This window comes from Lissotriton vulgaris, chromosome 4_1 (assembly GCF_964263255.1).
Source record: "Lissotriton vulgaris chromosome 4_1, aLisVul1.2, whole genome shotgun sequence".
NCBI classification, from domain to species: domain Eukaryota; kingdom Metazoa; phylum Chordata; class Amphibia; order Caudata; family Salamandridae; genus Lissotriton; species Lissotriton vulgaris.
The window spans coordinates 1,301,751,797-1,301,771,569 of NC_141691.1; the positions used below are offsets into that span (position 1 = coordinate 1,301,751,797).

Genomic DNA, 19,773 nt, shown 5'->3' on the forward strand with positions numbered 1-19,773 from the left:
GGCCTGGCCTAGGGTTCGGGAGCCGGGCCTTGGACCGGGCCCGGGGCTCGGGTTCCCTCCGGCAGGCCCTGGGGTGCGGGAACTACTCCGTCCTGCAAGCCGGTCCGGGCGCCGGGGACGGAGGGTCCACCAGGGCCCAGGGAGGCTCTCGGGGCAGGCAGATTAGCGTCCTTTCGGTCCCCGCCATCGGGTCGGCCCTCTCCCCTCGGCCATCTGGTCGCCTGCAAAGCTTTCCTATGGGGCGACTAGATGGCCGGGCTTCCCTGGAAGTCCCGATGGGGTGCCATTTGCCTCCCGGATCCCAGCCTGGGCTCCAGGAGGTCAGGCAAGTTTGCGCCCTGGGTCCCCTCTGTCACCTCGAGTGCACGGATTACAAGAAAGAAGGGTAATTTTCCTCCGGATTAGTAGGTGCAAGGGTATGCCCAAACACCCTCCTGGGGCTGGTGGTTCCCTGCCGGGGACCAGATGGGATGTGCCCCGGGCAACACCTCCCAGGTGTCCGGGGCTCCCTCCTCCGACCCGCGGCGTGGGGAAGAGCCCGGGACGGGCTCCATGGGTCCCGGGCCCTGCAACCCCGGAGCCCCGGAGCCCTGCTGCCCTGGAGCCCTGGAGCCCTGGAGCCCTGCAGCCCCCGAGCCCTGGAGCCCAGCAGCCCCAGAGCCCTGCTGCCCTGCAGCCCCCGAGCCCTGGAGCCCAGCAGCCCGGGAGCCCCGGAGCCCTGCAGCCCCAGAGCCCCGGAGCCGTCGAGCCCTGCGGCCCCCCGAGCCCTACAGGCACGGGGCAGGCAGATTGGGCGTCATTTCGGTCCCGGCCATCTGGTCTCCAGGATCGCCTCGGCCATCTGGTCGCCCGCCATGCTTTCCTATGGGGGCGACTAGATGGCCGGACTTCCCTGGAAGTCCCGATGAGGTGCCATTCGCCTCCCGGACCCCAGCAAGGGCTCCAGGAGGTCGGGCACGTTTGCGCCCTGGGTCCCCTCTGTCACCTCGCGTGCACGGATTTCAAGAAAGGAGGGTAATTTTCCTCTGGATTACTAGGGGCAAGGGTATGCCCAGGCACCCTCCCCGTGCTGGCGGTCCCCTGCCGGGGACCAGATGGGATGTGCTCCGGGCAACACCTCCCAGGTGTCCGCTCCCTCCTCCGACCCGCGGCGTGGGGAAGAGCCCGGGACGGGCTCCATGGGTCCCGGGCCCTGCAACCCCGGAGCCCTGCTGCCCTGGAGCCCTGCAGCCCCCGAGCCCTGGAGCCCAGCAGCCCCGGAGCCCTGCAGCCCCCAAGCCCTGGAGCCCAGCAGCCCCGGAGCCCTGCAGCCCCGGAGCCCCGGAGCCCTGCAGCCGTCGAGCCCTGCAGCCCCCGAGCCCCCGAGCCCTACAGGCCCGGGGCAGGCAGATTGGGCGTAATTTCGGTCCCGGCCATCTGGTCTCCAGGATCGCCTCGGCCATCTGGTCTCCCGCAATGCTTTCCTATGGGTGCGACCAGATGGCCGGCCTTCCCTGGAAGTCCCGATGGAGTGCCATTCGCCTCCCGGACCCCAGCAAGGGCTCCAGGAGGTCGGGCACATTTGATCCCTGGGTCCCCTCTGTCACCTTGTGTGCTCAGATTACAAGAAATGGGGGTAATTTTCCTCCGGATTGGTAGGGACAAGGTATTCTGGGACCCCCCCCTCGGCCTAGCGGTCCTCAGCCGGCAGCTGGACATGCCAGGATGCCGCCCCAGCCCCAGGTCCGTCCCTGGGCCTGCCGCGTGGCAGGAAGCCCTGGATGGGGTCCGGGGGGCCCCGGCCGGGCCCCGGGTTGGGTGCTACGGCCCTGGGCCCTGTCCCTCGGCCTGCCACACTGCCAAAGGCCTGAGACAGGGCTCCGCTGTGCCCGGGAAGCCTCCCCTTGCTGGGCTGAGTTCAGGAGCTTCGGCCGGGGCCCCCGAGGGCCCGGGGAGGGCGGCCTCCCCATCCCGGGCTCTATCCTTAGTCCTGCTGCGTGGCAGGGTGCCCGGGACGGTGGTCCGGAGGGCCTGGGAAGGCGTCCCCTGCGTCTCCGTGCATCAAAGCCTAGGCTGGGTCCAGGGGCCCGTCCGGGCCCCTGGTCGGGTGCCACGGCCCTGGGCCTCCGGTCCCCACCTTGACGTTCCCTGGCGCCAGCTCCCTTTTTCGTCGGGGCACAGAGTGGCACCGGCTGGCTTGACTCTCGTGCCCGGCCATCTGTTCTCTGGGATCCCCTCGGCCATCTGGTCTCCGGGATCCCCTCGGGCATCTGGTCTCCCGGATCCCCTCGGCCATCTGGTCTCCAGGATCGCCTCGGCCATCTGGTCTCCCGCAATGCTTTCCTATGGAAGCGACCAGATGGCCGAACTTCCCTGGAAGTCCCGATGAGGCGCCATTTGCCTCTCGGATCCCAGCGAGGGCTCCAGGAGGTCGGGTACCTTCGCGCCTTGGGTCCCCTATGTCACTCGGTGCGCACGGATTCGAAGAAAGAGGGGTAGCCTTCCTCCGGATTACTAGGGACAAGGTATGCCCAGACACTTCTTGCAGTTCTCTGCCCGAGGGGAACGACCAGATGAGATGTGCCTGGGGAAAAACCTCCCTTCTCCAGGAGGCCAACGGCATGGCAAAATACCCGGGAAGGGCTCAACGGGTCCCGGGCAGACCTCCCCCGGGCGTCCGGGGCACCCACCGGGCAGACCTCCCCCGGGGCACCCATCTCCAGGGGGCCAACGGCATGGCAAAGTACCCGGGAAGGGCTCCACGGGTCCCGGGCAGACCTCCATCAGGCGTCCGGGGCACCCATCTCCAGGAGGCCAACGGCATGCAAAGTACCCGGGAAGGGCTCCACGGGTCCCGGGCAGACCTCCCCCGGGCGTCCGGGGCACCCATCTCCAGGAGGCCAACGGCATGGCAAAGTACCCGGGAAGGGCTTCACGGGTCCCGGGCAGACCTCCCCCAGGCGTCCGGGGCACCCACCGGGCAGACCGCCCCCAGACGCGTCCGGGGTACCCATCTCCAGGAGGCCAACGGCATGGCAAATTACCCGGGAAGGGCTCCACGGGTCCCGGGCAGTCCTCCCCCCCCCCGGGCGTACAGATTCGGGCGGATGTGCTTTTACGAACCGGATCGGAATCGGCCCAAATAATAATAATCCACATTTGTAAAGCGCACAGTCACCCGTAAGGGTCGCTAGGGGCCGTCGGGAAGATTAAGCAAGCTATTGCCCAGAGTGAAATGGTGCTGGGCTTTTCTGCCGCCGGCGCCGGGGATCGAACCGTGATCTCCAGATTCCGGAGTCAGCCGCCCTAGCCGCGGCGTCAGCGATTCCCCAGAGTGAAATGGTGCTGGGCTTTTCTGCCGCCGGCGCCGGGGATCGAACCGTGATCTCCAGATTCCGGAGTCAGCCGCCCCAGCCGCGGCGTCAGCTATTTCCCAGAGTCAAATGGTGCTGGGCTTTTCTGCCGCCGGCGCCGGGGATCGAACCGTGATCTCCAGATTCCGGAGTCAGCCGCCCTAGCCGCGGCGTCAGCTATTTCCCAGAGTGAAATGGTGCTGGGCTTTTCTGCCGCCGGCGCCGGGGATCGAACCGTGATCTCCAGATTTCGGAGTCAGCCGCGGCGTCAGCTATTTCCCAGAGTCACATGGTGCTGGGCTTTTCTGCCGCCGGCGCCGGGGATCGAACCGTGATTCCCCAGATTGGGATATCCCAAAAATCCGGCATGGTAGGTGCTCGCCAGGACCAGGGTTGGAGACCCCTGATCTATACATTCTATCAGCTTCCCCTCAAAGGAAATATAGACATACACATTATACAGAAGAAAATACATCTATTTTCAACATTAAAGGAGCATCAAGTATTGGCTTGAAGACTGATTGAAAGTATGTCCTTGGCATTTTTAACTTTATGCTCTACAGACTAAACTAATAGGCTCAATAAATACATAGCATACTATTGAAGAAATAGCAGATGATGAAGTGCTACCGATTGTTAACCCGGGATAGTTGGAAAGCTTATATTCAGCTGTTTACATTCATACTATCTTTATATTTCATCAACAAGACAAAACAAAAATGACCTCAATAAATTGCAATAAATAAGAGATTTAGTTACTTGGCGTTAGAACTTAGAACCATTAATAGATATTTCAGGAGCTTTCAGAATAATAATTAATTCTACAACTATATCAAATGTATTCATCCAATCCTTCAAGCAGCGTTTGATCCAAGGTGATAAACAGTCAAAAATGAGACACAAGAAACATTTATCTTTTTACAAAGAATTAAACTTGGCCTGTACAGGGATCGAACCTGTGACCTTGGCGTTATTAGCACCACGCTCTAACCATCTGAGCTAACAGGCCATTTTGCACAAATTACTGGAAGTCCAGCATATGAAGAAGTGCTAATGATAGTTAACCCGGGAGATTTGGAAAGCTTAATTTCAGAGGTTTACCATGAAGTTATAAATGTATAATATCAACATGAAGAAACTTATATGACTTTAAAAAAATTACAATCCAAAAGAGATTTTCATACTTAGTGTTAGAACTTAGAACCATTAATGTTTTTTCCATGTGTTTTAGCAATAAATAACAATTCATCACCTATATGCAATTGATTCATTTAATCATTATATCAGCTTCCCCTCAAAGGAAATATAGAGATACACATGATACAGAAGAAAATACATCTATTTTCAACATTAAAGGAGCATCAAGTATTGGCTTGGAGACGGATTGAAAGTATGTCCTTGGCATTTTTAACTTTATGCTCTGAAGACTAAACTAATAGGCTCACTAAATATATAGCATACTATTGAAGAAATAGCAGATGATGAAGTGCTACTGATTGTTAACCCGGGATAGTTGGAAAGCTTATATTCAGCTGTTTACATTCATACTATTTTTATATTTCATCAACAAGACAAAACAAAAATGACCTCAATAAATTGCAATAAATAAGAGATTTAGTTACTTGGTGTTAGAACTTAGAACCATTAATAGATATTCCAGGAGCTTTCAGAATAATAATTAATTCTACAACTATATCAAATGTATTCATCCAATCCTTCAAGCATCGTTTGATCCAAGGTGATAAACAGTCAAAAATGAGACACAAGAAAAATTAATCTTTTTTCAAACAATTAAACTTGGCCTGTACAGGGATCGAACCTGTGACCTTGGCGTTATTAGCACCACGCTCTAACAATCTGAGCTAACAGGCCGGTCTGCACAAAATTCTGGAAGTCCAGCATATGAAGAAGTGCTAATGATAGTTAACCCGGGAGATTTGGAAAGCTTAATTTCGGAGGTTTACCATGAAGTTATAAATATATAATATCAACATGAAGAAACTAATATGACTTTAGAAAAATTACAATACAAAAGAGATTTTCATACTTAGTGTTAGAACTTAGAGCCATTAATGTTTTTTCCATGTGTTTTAGCAATAAATAACAATTCATCACCTATATGCAATTGATTCATCTAATCATTGTGTCAGCTTCCCCTCGAAGGAAATATAGACATACAAATGATACTGAAGAAAATACATCTATTTTCAACATTAAAGGAGCATCAAGTATTGGCTTAGAGACTGATTGAAAGTATGTTCTTGGAATTGTTAACTTTATGCTCTAAAGACTAAACTAATAGGCTCAATAAATATATAGCATACTATTGAAGAAATAGCAGATGATGAAGTGCTACCGATTGTGAACCCGGGATAGTTGGAAAGCTTATATTCAGCTGTTTACATTCATACTATCTTTATATTTCATCAACAAGACAAAACAAAAATGACCTCAATAAATTGCAATAAATAAGAGATTTAGTTACTTGGCGTTAGAACTTAGAACCATTAATAGATATTTCAGGAGCTTTCAGAATAATAATTAATTCTACAACTACATCAAATGTATTCATCCAATCCTTCAAGCAGCATTTGATCCAAGGTGATAAACAGTCAAAAATGAGGCACAAGAAACATTTATCTTTTTACAAACAATTAAACTTGGCCTGTACAGGGATCGAACCTGTGACCTTGGCGTTATTAGCACCATGCTCTAACCATCTGAGCTAACAGGCCATTTTGCACAAATTACTGGAAGTCCAGCATATGAAGAAGTGCTAATGATAGTTAACCCGGGAGATTTGGAAAGCTTAACTTCAGAGGTTTACCATGAAGTTATAAATATATAATATCAACATGAAGAAACTTATATGACTTTAAAAAAATTACAATACAAAAGAGATTTTCATACTTAGTGTTAGAACTTAGAACCATTAATGTTTTTTCCATGTGTTTTAGCAATAAATAACAATTCATCACCTATATGCAATTGATTCATTTAATCATTCTATCAGCTTCCCCTCAAAGGAAATATAGACATACACATTATACAGAAGAAAATACATCTATTTTCAACATTAAAGGAGCATCACTTATTGGCTTGGAGACTGATTGAAAGTATGTCCTTGGCATTTTTAACTTTATGCTCTAAAGACTAAACTAATAGGCTCACTAAATATATAGCATACTATTGAAGAAATAGCAGATGATGAAGTGCTACTGATTGTTAACCCGGGATAGTTGGAAAGCTTATATTCAGCTGTTTACATTCATACTATCTTTATATTTCATCAACAAGACAAAACAAAAATGACCTCAATAAATTGCAATAAATAAGAGATTTAGTTACTTGGCGTTAGAACTTAGAACCAATTATAGATATTCCAGGAGCTTTCAGAATGATAATTAATTCTACAACTATATCAAATGTATTCATCCAATCCTTCAAGTAGCTTTTGATCCAAGGTGATAAACAGTCAAAAATGAGACACAAGAAAAATGTATCTTTTTACAAACAATTAAACTTGGCCTGTACAGGGATCGGACCTGTGACCTTGGCGTTATTAGCACCACGCTCTTACCATCTGAGCTAACAGGCCATTTTGCACAAATTCCTGGAAGTCCAGCATATGAAGAAGTGCTAATGATAGTTAACCCGGGAGATTTGGAAAGCTTAATTTCAGAGGTGTACCATGAAGTTATAAATATAAATTATCAACATGAAGAAACTAATATGACTTTAGAAAAATTACAATACAAAAGAGATTTTCATACTTAGTGTTAGAACTTAGAACCATTAATGTTTTTTCCATGTGTTTTAGCAATAAATAACAATTCATCACCTATATGCAATTGATTCATCTATACATTCTATCAGCTTCCCCTCAAAGGAAATATAGACATACACATTATACAGAAGAAAATACATCTATTTTCAACATTAAAGGAGCATCAAGTATTGGCTTGAAGACTGATTGAAAGTATGTCCTTGGCATTTTTAACTTTATGCTCTACAGACTAAACTAATAGGCTCAATAAATACATAGCATACTCTTGAAGAAATAGCAGATGATGAAGTGCTACCGATTGTTAACCCGGGATAGTTGGAAAGCTTATATTCAGCTGTTTACATTCATACTATCTTTATATTTCATCAACAAGACAAAACAAAAATGACCTCAATAAATTGCAATAAATAAGAGATTTAGTTACTTGGCGTTAGAACTTAGAACCATTAATAGATATTTCAGGAGCTTTCAGAATAATAATTAATTCTACAACTATATCAAATGTATTCATCCAATCCTTCAAGCAGCGTTTGATCCAAGGTGATAAACAGTCAAAAATGAGACACAAGAAACATTTATCTTTTTACAAACAATTAAACTTGGCCTGTACAGGGATCGAACCTGTGACCTTGGCGTTATTAGCACCACGCTCTAACCATCTGAGCTAACAGGCCATTTTGCACAAATTACTGGAAGTCCAGCATATGAAGAAGTGCTAATGATAGTTAACCCGGGAGATTTGGAAAGCTTAATTTCAGAGGTTTACCATGAAGTTATAAATGTATAATATCAACATGAAGAAACTTATATGACTTTAAAAAAATTACAATACAAAAGAGATTTTCATACTTAGTGTTAGAACTTAGAACCATTAATGTTTTTTCCATGTGTTTTAGCAATAAATAACAATTCATCACCTATATGCAATTGATTCATTTAATCATTATATCAGCTTCCCCTCAAAGGAAATATAGAGATACACATGATACAGAAGAAAATACATCTATTTTCAACATTAAAGGAGCATCACTTATTGGCTTGGAGACTGATTGAAAGTATGTCCTTGGCATTTTTAACTTTATGCTCTAAAGACTAAACTAATAGGCTCACTAAATATATAGCATACTATTGAAGAAATAGCAGATGATGAAGTGCTACTGATTGTTAACCCGGGATAGTTGGAAAGCTTATATTCAGCTGTTTACATTCATACTATCTTTATATTTCATCAACAAGACAAAACAAAAATGACCTCAATAAATTGCAATAAATAAGAGATTTAGTTACTTGGCGTTAGAACTTAGAACCAATTATAGATATTCCAGGAGCTTTCAGAATGATAATTAATTCTACAACTATATCAAATGTATTCATCCAATCCTTCAAGTAGCTTTTGATCCAAGGTGATAAACAGTCAAAAATGAGACACAAGAAAAATGTATCTTTTTACAAACAATTAAACTTGGCCTGTACAGGGATCGGACCTGTGACCTTGGCGTTATTAGCACCACGCTCTTACCATCTGAGCTAACAGGCCATTTTGCACAAATTCCTGGAAGTCCAGCATATGAAGAAGTGCTAATGATAGTTAACCCGGGAGATTTGGAAAGCTTAATTTCAGAGGTGTACCATGAAGTTATAAATATAAATTATCAACATGAAGAAACTAATATGACTTTAGAAAAATTACAATACAAAAGAGATTTTCATACTTAGTGTTAGAACTTAGAACCATTAATGTTTTTTCCATGTGTTTTAGCAATAAATAACAATTCATCACCTATATGCAATTGATTCATCTATACATTCTATCAGCTTCCCCTCAAAGGAAATATAGACATACACATTATACAGAAGAAAATACATCTATTTTCAACATTAAAGGAGCATCAAGTATTGGCTTGAAGACTGATTGAAAGTATGTCCTTGGCATTTTTAACTTTATGCTCTACAGACTAAACTAATAGGCTCAATAAATACATAGCATACTATTGAAGAAATAGCAGATGATGAAGTGCTACCGATTGTTAACCCGGGATAGTTGGAAAGCTTATATTCAGCTGTTTACATTCATACTATCTTTATATTTCATCAACAAGACAAAACAAAAATGACCTCAATAAATTGCAATAAATAAGAGATTTAGTTACTTGGCGTTAGAACTTAGAACCATTAATAGATATTTCAGGAGCTTTCAGAATAATAATTAATTCTACAACTATATCAAATGTATTCATCCAATCCTTCAAGCAGCGTTTGATCCAAGGTGATAAACAGTCAAAAATGAGACACAAGAAACATTTATCTTTTTACAAACAATTAAACTTGGCCTGTACAGGGATCGAACCTGTGACCTTGGCGTTATTAGCACCACGCTCTAACCATCTGAGCTAACAGGCCATTTTGCACAAATTACTGGAAGTCCAGCATATGAAGAAGTGCTAATGATAGTTAACCCGGGAGATTTGGAAAGCTTAATTTCAGAGGTTTACCATGAAGTTATAAATGTATAATATCAACATGAAGAAACTTATATGACTTTAAAAAAATTACAATACAAAAGAGATTTTCATACTTAGTGTTAGAACTTAGAACCATTAATGTTTTTTCCATGTGTTTTAGCAATAAATAACAATTCATCACCTATATGCAATTGATTCATTTAATCATTATATCAGCTTCCCCTCAAAGGAAATATAGAGATACACATGATACAGAAGAAAATACATCTATTTTCAACATTAAAGGAGCATCAAGTATTGGCTTGGAGACGGATTGAAAGTATGTCCTTGGCATTTTTAACTTTATGCTCTGAAGACTAAACTAATAGGCTCACTAAATATATAGCATACTATTGAAGAAATAGCAGATGATGAAGTGCTACTGATTGTTAACCCGGGATAGTTGGAAAGCTTATATTCAGCTGTTTACATTCATACTATTTTTATATTTCATCAACAAGACAAAACAAAAATGACCTCAATAAATTGCAATAAATAAGAGATTTAGTTACTTGGTGTTAGAACTTAGAACCATTAATAGATATTCCAGGAGCTTTCAGAATAATAATTAATTCTACAACTATATCAAATGTATTCATCCAATCCTTCAAGCATCGTTTGATCCAAGTTGATAAACAGTCAAAAATGAGACACAAGAAAAATTAATCTTTTTTCAAACAATTAAACTTGGCCTGTACAGGGATCGAACCTGTGACCTTGGCGTTATTAGCACCACGCTCTAACAATCTGAGCTAACAGGCCGGTCTGCACAAAATTCTGGAAGTCCAGCATATGAAGAAGTGCTAATGATAGTTAACCCGGGAGATTTGGAAAGCTTAATTTCGGAGGTTTACCATGAAGTTATAAATATATAATATCAACATGAAGAAACTAATATGACTTTAGAAAAATTACAATACAAAAGAGATTTTCATACTTAGTGTTAGAACTTAGAGCCATTAATGTTTTTTCCATGTGTTTTAGCAATAAATAACAATTCATCACCTATATGCAATTGATTCATCTAATCATTGTGTCAGCTTCCCCTCGAAGGAAATATAGACATACAAATGATACTGAAGAAAATACATCTATTTTCAACATTAAAGGAGCATCAAGTATTGGCTTAGAGACTGATTGAAAGTATGTTCTTGGAATTGTTAACTTTATGCTCTAAAGACTAAACTAATAGGCTCAATAAATATATAGCATACTATTGAAGAAATAGCAGATGATGAAGTGCTACCGATTGTTAACCCGGGATAGTTGGAAAGCTTATATTCAGCTGTTTACATTCATACTATCTTTATATTTCATCAACAAGACAAAACAAAAATGACCTCAATAAATTGCAATAAATAAGAGATTTAGTTACTTGGCGTTAGAACTTAGAACCATTAATAGATATTTCAGGAGCTTTCAGAATAATAATTAATTCTACAACTATATCAAATGTATTCATCCAATCCTTCAAGCAGCATTTGATCCAAGGTGATAAACAGTCAAAAATGAGGCACAAGAAACATTTATCTTTTTACAAACAATTAAACTTGGCCTGTACAGGGATCGAACCTGTGACCTTGGCGTTATTAGCACCACGCTCTAACCATCTGAGCTAACAGGCCATTTTGCACAAATTACTGGAAGTCCAGCATATGAAGAAGTGCTAATGATAGTTAACCCGGGAGATTTGGAAAGCTTAACTTCAGAGGTTTACCATGAAGTTATAAATATATAATATCAACATGAAGAAACTTATATGACTTTAAAAAAATTACAATACAAAAGAGATTTTCATACTTAGTGTTAGAACTTAGAACCATTAATGTTTTTTCCATGTGTTTTAGCAATAAATAACAATTCATCACCTATATGCAATTGATTCATTTAATCATTCTATCAGCTTCCCCTCAAAGGAAATATAGAGATACACATGATACAGAAGAAAATACATCTATTTTCCACATTAAAGGAGCATCAAGTATTGGCTTGGAGACGGATTGAAAGTATGTCCTTGGCATTTTTAACTTTATGCTCTGAAGACTAAACTAATAGGCTCACTAAATATATAGCATACTATTGAAGAAATAGCATATGATGAAGTGCTACTGATTGTTAACCCGGGATAGTTGGAAAGCTTATATTCAGCTGTTTACATTCATACTATTTTTATATTTCATCAACAAGACAAAACAAAAATGACCTCAATAAATTGCAATAAATAAGAGATTTAGTTACTTGGTGTTAGAACTTAGAACCATTTATAGTTATTCCAGGAGCTTTCAGAATAATAATTAATTCTACAACTATATCAAATGTATTCATCCAATCATTCAAGCATCGTTTGATCCAAGGTGATAACCAGTCAAAAATGAGACACAAGAAAAATTAATCTTTTTTCAAACAATTAAACTTGGCCTGTACAGGGATCGAACCTGTGACCTTGGCGTTATTAGCACCACGCTCTAACCATCTGAGCTAACAGGCCTACTGCACAAATTCCTGGAAGTCCAGCATATGAAGAAGTGCTAATGATAGTCAACCCGGGAGATTTGGAAAGCTTAATTTCAGAGGTTTACCATGAAGTTATAAATATATAATATCAACATGAAGAAACTAATATGACTTTAGAAAAATTACAATACAAAAGAGATTTTCATACTTAGTGTTAGAACTTAGAGCCATTAATGTTTTTTCCATGTGTTTTAGCAATAAATAACAATTCATCACCTATATGCAATTGATTCATCTAATCATTGTGTCAGCTTCCCCTCGAAGGAAATATAGACATACAAATGATACTGAAGAAAATACATCTATTTTCAACATTAAAGGAGCATCAAGTATTGGCTTAGAGACTGATTGAAAGTATGTTCTTGGCATTGTTAACTTTATGCTCTAAAGACTAAACTAATAGGCTCAATAAATATATAGCATACTATTGAAGAAATAGCAGATGATGAAGTGCTACCGATTGTTAACCCGGGATAGTTGGAAAGCTTATATTCAGCTGTTTACATTCATACTATCTTTATATTTCATCAACATACATTTGATATAGTTGTAGAATTAATTATTATTCTGAAATCTCCTGAAATATCTCTTAATGGTTCTAAGTTCTAACGCCAAGTAACTAAATCTCTTATTTATTGCAATTTATTGAGGTCATTTTTGTTTTGTCTTGTTGATGAAATATAAAGATAGTATGAATAGATTTATTAATAGATATTCCAGGAGCTTTCAGAATAATAATTAATTCTACAACTATATCAAATGTATTCATCCAATCATTCAAGCATCGTTTGATCCAAGGTGATAACCAGTCAAAAATGAGACACAAGAAAAATTAATCTTTTTTCAAACAATTAAACTTGGCCTGTACAGGGATCGAACCTGTGACCTTGGCGTTATTAGCACCACGCTCTAACCATCTGAGCTAACAGGCCGGTCTGCACAAATTCCTGGAAGTCCAGCATATGAAGAAGTGCTAATGATAGTCAACCCGGGAGATTTGGAAAGCTTAATTTCAGAGGTTTACCATGAAGTTATAAATATATAATATCAACATGAAGAAACTAATATGACTTTAGAAAAATTACAATACAAAAGAGATTTTCATACTTAGTGTTAGAACTTAGAGCCATTAATGTTTTTTCCATGTGTTTTAGCAATAAATAACAATTCATCACCTATATGCAATTGATTCATCTAATCATTGTGTCAGCTTCCCCTCGAAGGAAATATAGACATACAAATGATACTGAAGAAAATACATCTATTTTCAACATTAAAGGAGCATCAAGTATTGGCTTAGAGACTGATTGAAAGTATGTTCTTGGCATTGTTAACTTTATGCTCTAAAGACTAAACTAATAGGCTCAATAAATATATAGCATACTATTGAAGAAATAGCAGATGATGAAGTGCTACCGATTGTTAACCCGGGATAGTTGGAAAGCTTATATTCAGCTGTTTACATTCATACTATCTTTATATTTCATCAACAAGACAAAACAAAAATGACCTCAATAAATTTCAATAAATAAGAGATTTAGTTACTTGGCGATAGAACTTAGAACCATTAATAGATATTCCAGGAGCTTTCAGAATAATAATTAATTCTACAACTATATCAAATGCATTCATCCAATCCTTCAAGCAGCGTTTGATCCAAGGTGATAAACAGTCAAAAATGAGACACAAGAAAAATTAATCTTTTTTCAAACAATTAAACTTGGCCTGTACAGGGATCGAACCTGTGACCTTGGCGTTATTAGCACCACGCTCTAACCATCAGAGCTAACAGGCCATTTTGCACAAATTCCTGGAAGTCCAGCATATGAAGAAGTGCTAATGATAGTTAACCCGGGAGATTTGGAAAGCTTAATTTCGGAGGTGTACCATGAAGTTATAAATATAAATTATCAACATGAAGAAACTAATATGACTTTAGAAAAATTACAATACAAAAGAGATTTTCATACTTAGTGTTAGAACTTAGAACCATTAATGTTTTTTCCATGTGTTTTAGCAATAAATAACAATTCATCACCTATATGCAATTGATTCATCTAAACATTCTATCAGCTTCCCCTCAAAGGAAATATAGACATACACATTATACAGAAGAAAATACATCTATTTTCAACATTAAAGGAGCATCAAGTATTGGCTTGGAGACTGATTGAATGTATGTCCTTGGCATTTTTAACTTTATGCTCTACAGACTAAACTAATAGGCTCAATAAATACATAGCATACTATTGAAGAAATAGCAGATGATGAAGTGCTACCGATTGTTAACCCGGGATAGTTGGAAAGCTTATATTCAGCTGTTTACATTCATACTATCTTTATATTTCATCAACAAGACAAAACAAAAATGACCTCAATAAATTGCAATAAATAAGAGATTTAGTTACTTGGCGTTAGAACTTAGAACCATTATTAGATATTTCAGGAGCTTTCAGAATAATAATTAATTCTACAACTATATCAAATGTATTCATCCAATCATTCAAGCATCGTTTGATCCAAGGTGATAACCAGTCAAAAATGAGACACAAGAAAAATGAATCTTTTTTCAAACAATTAAACTTGGCCTGTACAGGGATCGAACCTGTGACCTTGGCGTTATTAGCACCACGCTCTAACCATCTGAGCTAACAGGCCGGTCTGCACAAATTCCTGGAAGTCCAGCATATGAAGAAGTGCTAATGATAGTCAACCCGGGAGATTTGGAAAGCTTAATTTCAGAGGTTTACCATGAAGTTATAAATATATAATATCAACATGAAGAAACTAATATGACTTTAGAAAAATTACAATACAAAAGAGATTTTCATACTTAGTGTTAGAACTTAGAGCCATTAATGTTTTTTCCATGTGTTTTAGCAATAAATAACAATTCATCACCTATATGCAATTGATTCATCTAATCATTGTGTCAGCTTCCCCTCGAAGGAAATATAGACATACAAATGATACTGAAGAAAATACATCTATTTTCAACATTAAAGGAGCATCAAGTATTGGCTTAGAGACTGATTGAAAGTATGTTCTTGGCATTGTTAACTTTATGCTCTAAAGACTAAACTAATAGGCTCAATAAATATATAGCATACTATTGAAGAAATAGCAGATGATGAAGTGCTACCGATTGTTAACCCGGGATAGTTGGAAAGCTTATATTCAGCTGTTTACATTCATACTATCTTTATATTTCATCAACAAGACAAAACAAAAATGACCTCAATAAATTTCAATAAATAAGAGATTTAGTTACTTGGCGATAGAACTTAGAACCATTAATAGATATTCCAGGAGCTTTCAGAATAATAATTAATTCTACAACTATATCAAATGCATTCATCCAATCCTTCAAGCAGCGTTTGATCCAAGGTGATAAACAGTCAAAAATGAGACACAAGAAAAATTAATCTTTTTTCAAACAATTAAACTTGGCCTGTACAGGGATCGAACCTGTGACCTTGGCGTTATTAGCACCACGCTCTAACCATCAGAGCTAACAGGCCATTTTGCACAAATTCCTGGAAGTCCAGCATATGAAGAAGTGCTAATGATAGTTAACCCGGGAGATTTGGAAAGCTTAATTTCGGAGGTGTACCATGAAGTTATAAATATAAATTATCAACATGAAGAAACTAATATGACTTTAGAAAAATTACAATACAAAAGAGATTTTCATACTTAGTGTTAGAACTTAGAACCATTAATGTTTTTTCCATGTGTTTTAGCAATAAATAACAATTCATCACCTATATGCAATTGATTCATCTAAACATTCTATCAGCTTCCCCTCAAAGGAAATATAGACATACACATTATACAGAAGAAAATACATCTATTTTCAACATTAAAGGAGCATCAAGTATTGGCTTGGAGACTGATTGAATGTATGTCCTTGGCATTTTTAACTTTATGCTCTACAGACTAAACTAATAGGCTCAATAAATACATAGCATACTATTGAAGAAATAGCAGATGATGAAGTGCTACCGATTGTTAACCCGGGATAGTTGGAAAGCTTATATTCAGCTGTTTACATTCATACTATCTTTATATTTCATCAACAAGACAAAACAAAAATGACCTCAATAAATTGCAATAAATAAGAGATTTAGTTACTTGGCGTTAGAACTTAGAACCATTAATAGATATTTCAGGAGCTTTCAGAATAATAATTAATTCTACAACTATATCAAATGTATTCATCCAATCCTTCAAGCAGCGTTTGATCCAAGGTGATAAACAGTCAAAAATGAGACACAAGAAACATTTATCTTTTTACAAACAATTAAACTTGGCCTGTACAGGGATCGAACCTCTGACCTTGGCGTTATTAGCACCACGCTCTAACCATCTGAGCTAACAGGTCATTTTGCACAAATTACTGGAAGTCCAGCATATGAAGAAGTGCTAATGATAGTTAACCCGGGAGATTTGGAAAGCTTAATTTCAGAGGTGTACCATGAAGTTATAAATATAAATTATCAACATGAAGAAACTAATATGACTTTAGAAAAATTACAATACAAAAGAGATTTTCATACTTAGTGTTAGAACTTAGAACCATTAATGTTTTTTCCATGTGTTTTAGCAATAAATAACAATTCATCACCTATATGCAATTGATTCATTTAATCATTCTATCAGCTTCCCCTCAAAGGAAATATAGAGATACACATGATACAGAAGAAAATACATCTATTTTCAACATTAAAGGAGCATCAAGTATTGGCTTGGAGACGGATTGAAAGTCTGTCCTTGGCATTTTTAACTTTATGCTCTGAAGACTAAACTAATAGGCTCACTAAATATATAGCATACTATTGAAGAAATAGCAGATGATGAAGTGCTACTGATTGTTAACCCGGGATAGTTGGAAAGCTTATATTCAGCTGTTTACATTCATACTATTTTTATATTTCATCAACAAGACAAAACAAAAATAACCTCAATAAATTGCAATAAATAAGAGATTTAGTTACCTGGTGTTAGAACTTAGAACCATTAATAGATATTCCAGGAGCTTTCAGAATAATAATTAATTCTACAACTATATCAAATGTATTCATCCAATCCTTCAAGCATCGTTTGATCCAAGGTGATAAACAGTCAAAAATGAGACACAAGAAACATTTATCTTTTTACAAACAATTAAACTTGGCCTGTACAGGGATCGACCCTGTGACCTTGGCGTTATTAGCACCACGCTCTAACCATCTGAGCTAACAGGTCATTTTGCACAAGTTACTGGAAGTCCAGCATATGAAGAAGTGCTAATGATAGTTAACCCGGGAGATTTGGAAAGCTTAATTTCAGAGGTTACCATGAAGTTATAAATATATAATATCAACATGAAGAAACTAATATGACTTTAGAAAAATTACAATACAAAAGAGATTTTCATACTTAGTGTTAGAACTTAGAACCATTAATGTTTTTTCCATGTGTTTTAGCAATAAATACCAATTCATCACCTATATGCAATTGATTCATCTAATCATTCTATCAGCTTCCCCTCAAAGGAAATATAGACATACACATTATACAGAAGAAAATACATCTATTTTCAACATTAAAGGAGCATCACTTATTGGCTTGGAGACTGATTGAAAGTATGTCCTTGGCATTTTTAACTTTATGCTCTACAGACTAAACTAATAGGCTCAATAAATACATAGCATACTATTGAAGAAATAGCAGATGATGAAGTGCTACCGATTGTTAACCCGGGATAGTTGGAAAGCTTATATTCAGCTGTGTACATTCATACTATCTTTATATTTCATCAACAAGACAAAACAAAAATGACCTCAATAAATTGCAATAAATAAGAGATTTAGTTACTTGGCGTTAGAACTTAGAACCATTAATAGATATTCCAGGAGCTTTCAGAATAATAATTAATTCTACAACTATATCAAATGCATTCATCCAATCCTTCAAGCAGCGTTTGATCCAAGGTGATAAACAGTCAAAAATGAGACACAAGAAAAATTAATCTTTTTTCAAACAATTAAACTTGGCCTGTACAGGGATCGAACCTGTGACCTTGGCGTTATTAGCACCACGCTCTAACCATCTGAGCTAACAGGCCATTTCGCACAAATTCCTGGAAGTCCAGCATATGAAGAAGTGCTAATGATAGTTAACCCGGGAGATTTGGAAAGCTTAATTTCGAAGGTGTACCATGAAGTTATAAATATAAATTATCCACATGAAGAAACTAATATGACTTTAGAAAAATTACAATACAAAAGAGATTTTCATACTTAGTGTTAGAACTTAGAACCATTAATGTTTTTTCCATGTGTTTTAGCAATAAATAACAATTCATCACCTATATGCAATTGATTCATTTAATCATTCTATCAGCTTCCCCTCAAAGGAAATATAGACATACACATTATACAGAAGAAAATACATCTATTTTCAACATTAAAGGAGCATCACTTATTGGCTTGGAGACTGATTGAAAGTATGTCCTTGGCATTTTTTACTTTATGCTCTAAAGACTTAACTAATAGGCTCACTAAATATATAGCATACTATTGAAGAAATAGCAGATGATGAAGTGCTACTGATTGTTAACCCGGGATAGTTGGAAAGCTTATATTCAGCTGTTTACATTCATACTATCTTTATATTTCATCAACAAGACAAAACAAAAATGACCTCAATAAATTGCAATAAATAATAGATTCAGTTACTTGGCGTTAGAACTTAGAACCAATTATTGATATTCCAGGAGCTTTCAGAATGATAATTAATTCTACAACTATATCAAATGTATTCATCCAATCCTTCAAGTAGCTTTTGATCCAAGGTGATAAACAGTCAAAAATGAGACACAAGAAAAATGTATCTTTTTACAAACAATTAAACTTGGCCTGTACAGGGATCGGACCTGTGACCTTGGCGTTATTAGCACCACGCTCTAACCATCTGAGCTAACAGGCCATTTTGCACAAATTCCTGGAAGTCCAGCATATGAAGAAGTGCTAATGATAGTTAACCCGGGAGATTTGGAAAGCTTAATTTCAGAGGTGTACCATGAAGTTATAAATATAAATTATCAACATGAAGAAACTAATATGACTTTAGAAAAATTACAATACAAAAGAGATTTTCATACTTAGTGTTAGAACTTAGAACCATTAATGTTTTTTCCATGTGTTTTAGCAATAAATAACAATTCATCACCTATATGCAATTGATTCATCTAAACATTCTATCAGCTTCCCCTCAAAGGAAATATAGAGATACACATGATACAGAAGAAAATACATCTATTTTCAACATTAAAGGAGCATCAAGTATTGGCTTGAAGATGGATTGAAAGTATGTCCTTGGCATTTTTAACTTTATGCTCTGAAGACTAAACTAATAGGCTCACTAAATATATAGCATACTATTGAAGAAATAGCAGATGATGAAGTGCTACTGATTGTTAACCCGGGATAGTTGGAAAGCTTATATTCAGCTGTTTACATTCATACTATTTTTATATTTCATAAACAAGACAAAACAAAAATGACCTCAATAAATTGCAATAAATAAGAGATTTAGTTACTTGGTGTTAGAACTTAGAACCATTAATAGATATTCCAGGAGCTTTCAGAATAAT

General features: G+C 38.8%; 9 non-coding genes across 9 annotated transcripts; all 9 read right to left on the reverse strand.

The window, feature by feature from the left end:
* Nucleotides 1–4,267: 4,267 nt before the first annotated feature.
* TRNAI-AAU (transfer RNA isoleucine (anticodon AAU)) lies at nt 4,268–4,341 on the reverse strand. Its single transcript has one exon. It is a non-coding gene; the product is annotated as a tRNA-Ile (tRNA).
* Nucleotides 4,342–5,993: 1,652 nt separating this feature from the next.
* Nucleotides 5,994–6,067, reverse strand: TRNAI-AAU (transfer RNA isoleucine (anticodon AAU)). Its single transcript has one exon. It is a non-coding gene; the product is annotated as a tRNA-Ile (tRNA).
* A 1,652-nt stretch (nt 6,068–7,719) lies between these two features.
* TRNAI-AAU (transfer RNA isoleucine (anticodon AAU)) lies at nt 7,720–7,793 on the reverse strand. The gene has a single exon. It is a non-coding gene; the product is annotated as a tRNA-Ile (tRNA).
* Nucleotides 7,794–9,445: 1,652 nt separating this feature from the next.
* Nucleotides 9,446–9,519, reverse strand: TRNAI-AAU (transfer RNA isoleucine (anticodon AAU)). The gene has a single exon. It is a non-coding gene; the product is annotated as a tRNA-Ile (tRNA).
* A 1,652-nt stretch (nt 9,520–11,171) lies between these two features.
* Nucleotides 11,172–11,245, reverse strand: TRNAI-AAU (transfer RNA isoleucine (anticodon AAU)). The gene has a single exon. It is a non-coding gene; the product is annotated as a tRNA-Ile (tRNA).
* Nucleotides 11,246–12,034: 789 nt separating this feature from the next.
* Nucleotides 12,035–12,108, reverse strand: TRNAI-AAU (transfer RNA isoleucine (anticodon AAU)). Its single transcript has one exon. It is a non-coding gene; the product is annotated as a tRNA-Ile (tRNA).
* An 884-nt stretch (nt 12,109–12,992) lies between these two features.
* Nucleotides 12,993–13,066, reverse strand: TRNAI-AAU (transfer RNA isoleucine (anticodon AAU)). Its single transcript has one exon. It is a non-coding gene; the product is annotated as a tRNA-Ile (tRNA).
* A 1,652-nt stretch (nt 13,067–14,718) lies between these two features.
* Nucleotides 14,719–14,792, reverse strand: TRNAI-AAU (transfer RNA isoleucine (anticodon AAU)). The gene has a single exon. It is a non-coding gene; the product is annotated as a tRNA-Ile (tRNA).
* Nucleotides 14,793–18,169: 3,377 nt separating this feature from the next.
* TRNAI-AAU (transfer RNA isoleucine (anticodon AAU)) lies at nt 18,170–18,243 on the reverse strand. The gene has a single exon. It is a non-coding gene; the product is annotated as a tRNA-Ile (tRNA).
* Nucleotides 18,244–19,773: the final 1,530 nt, after the last annotated feature.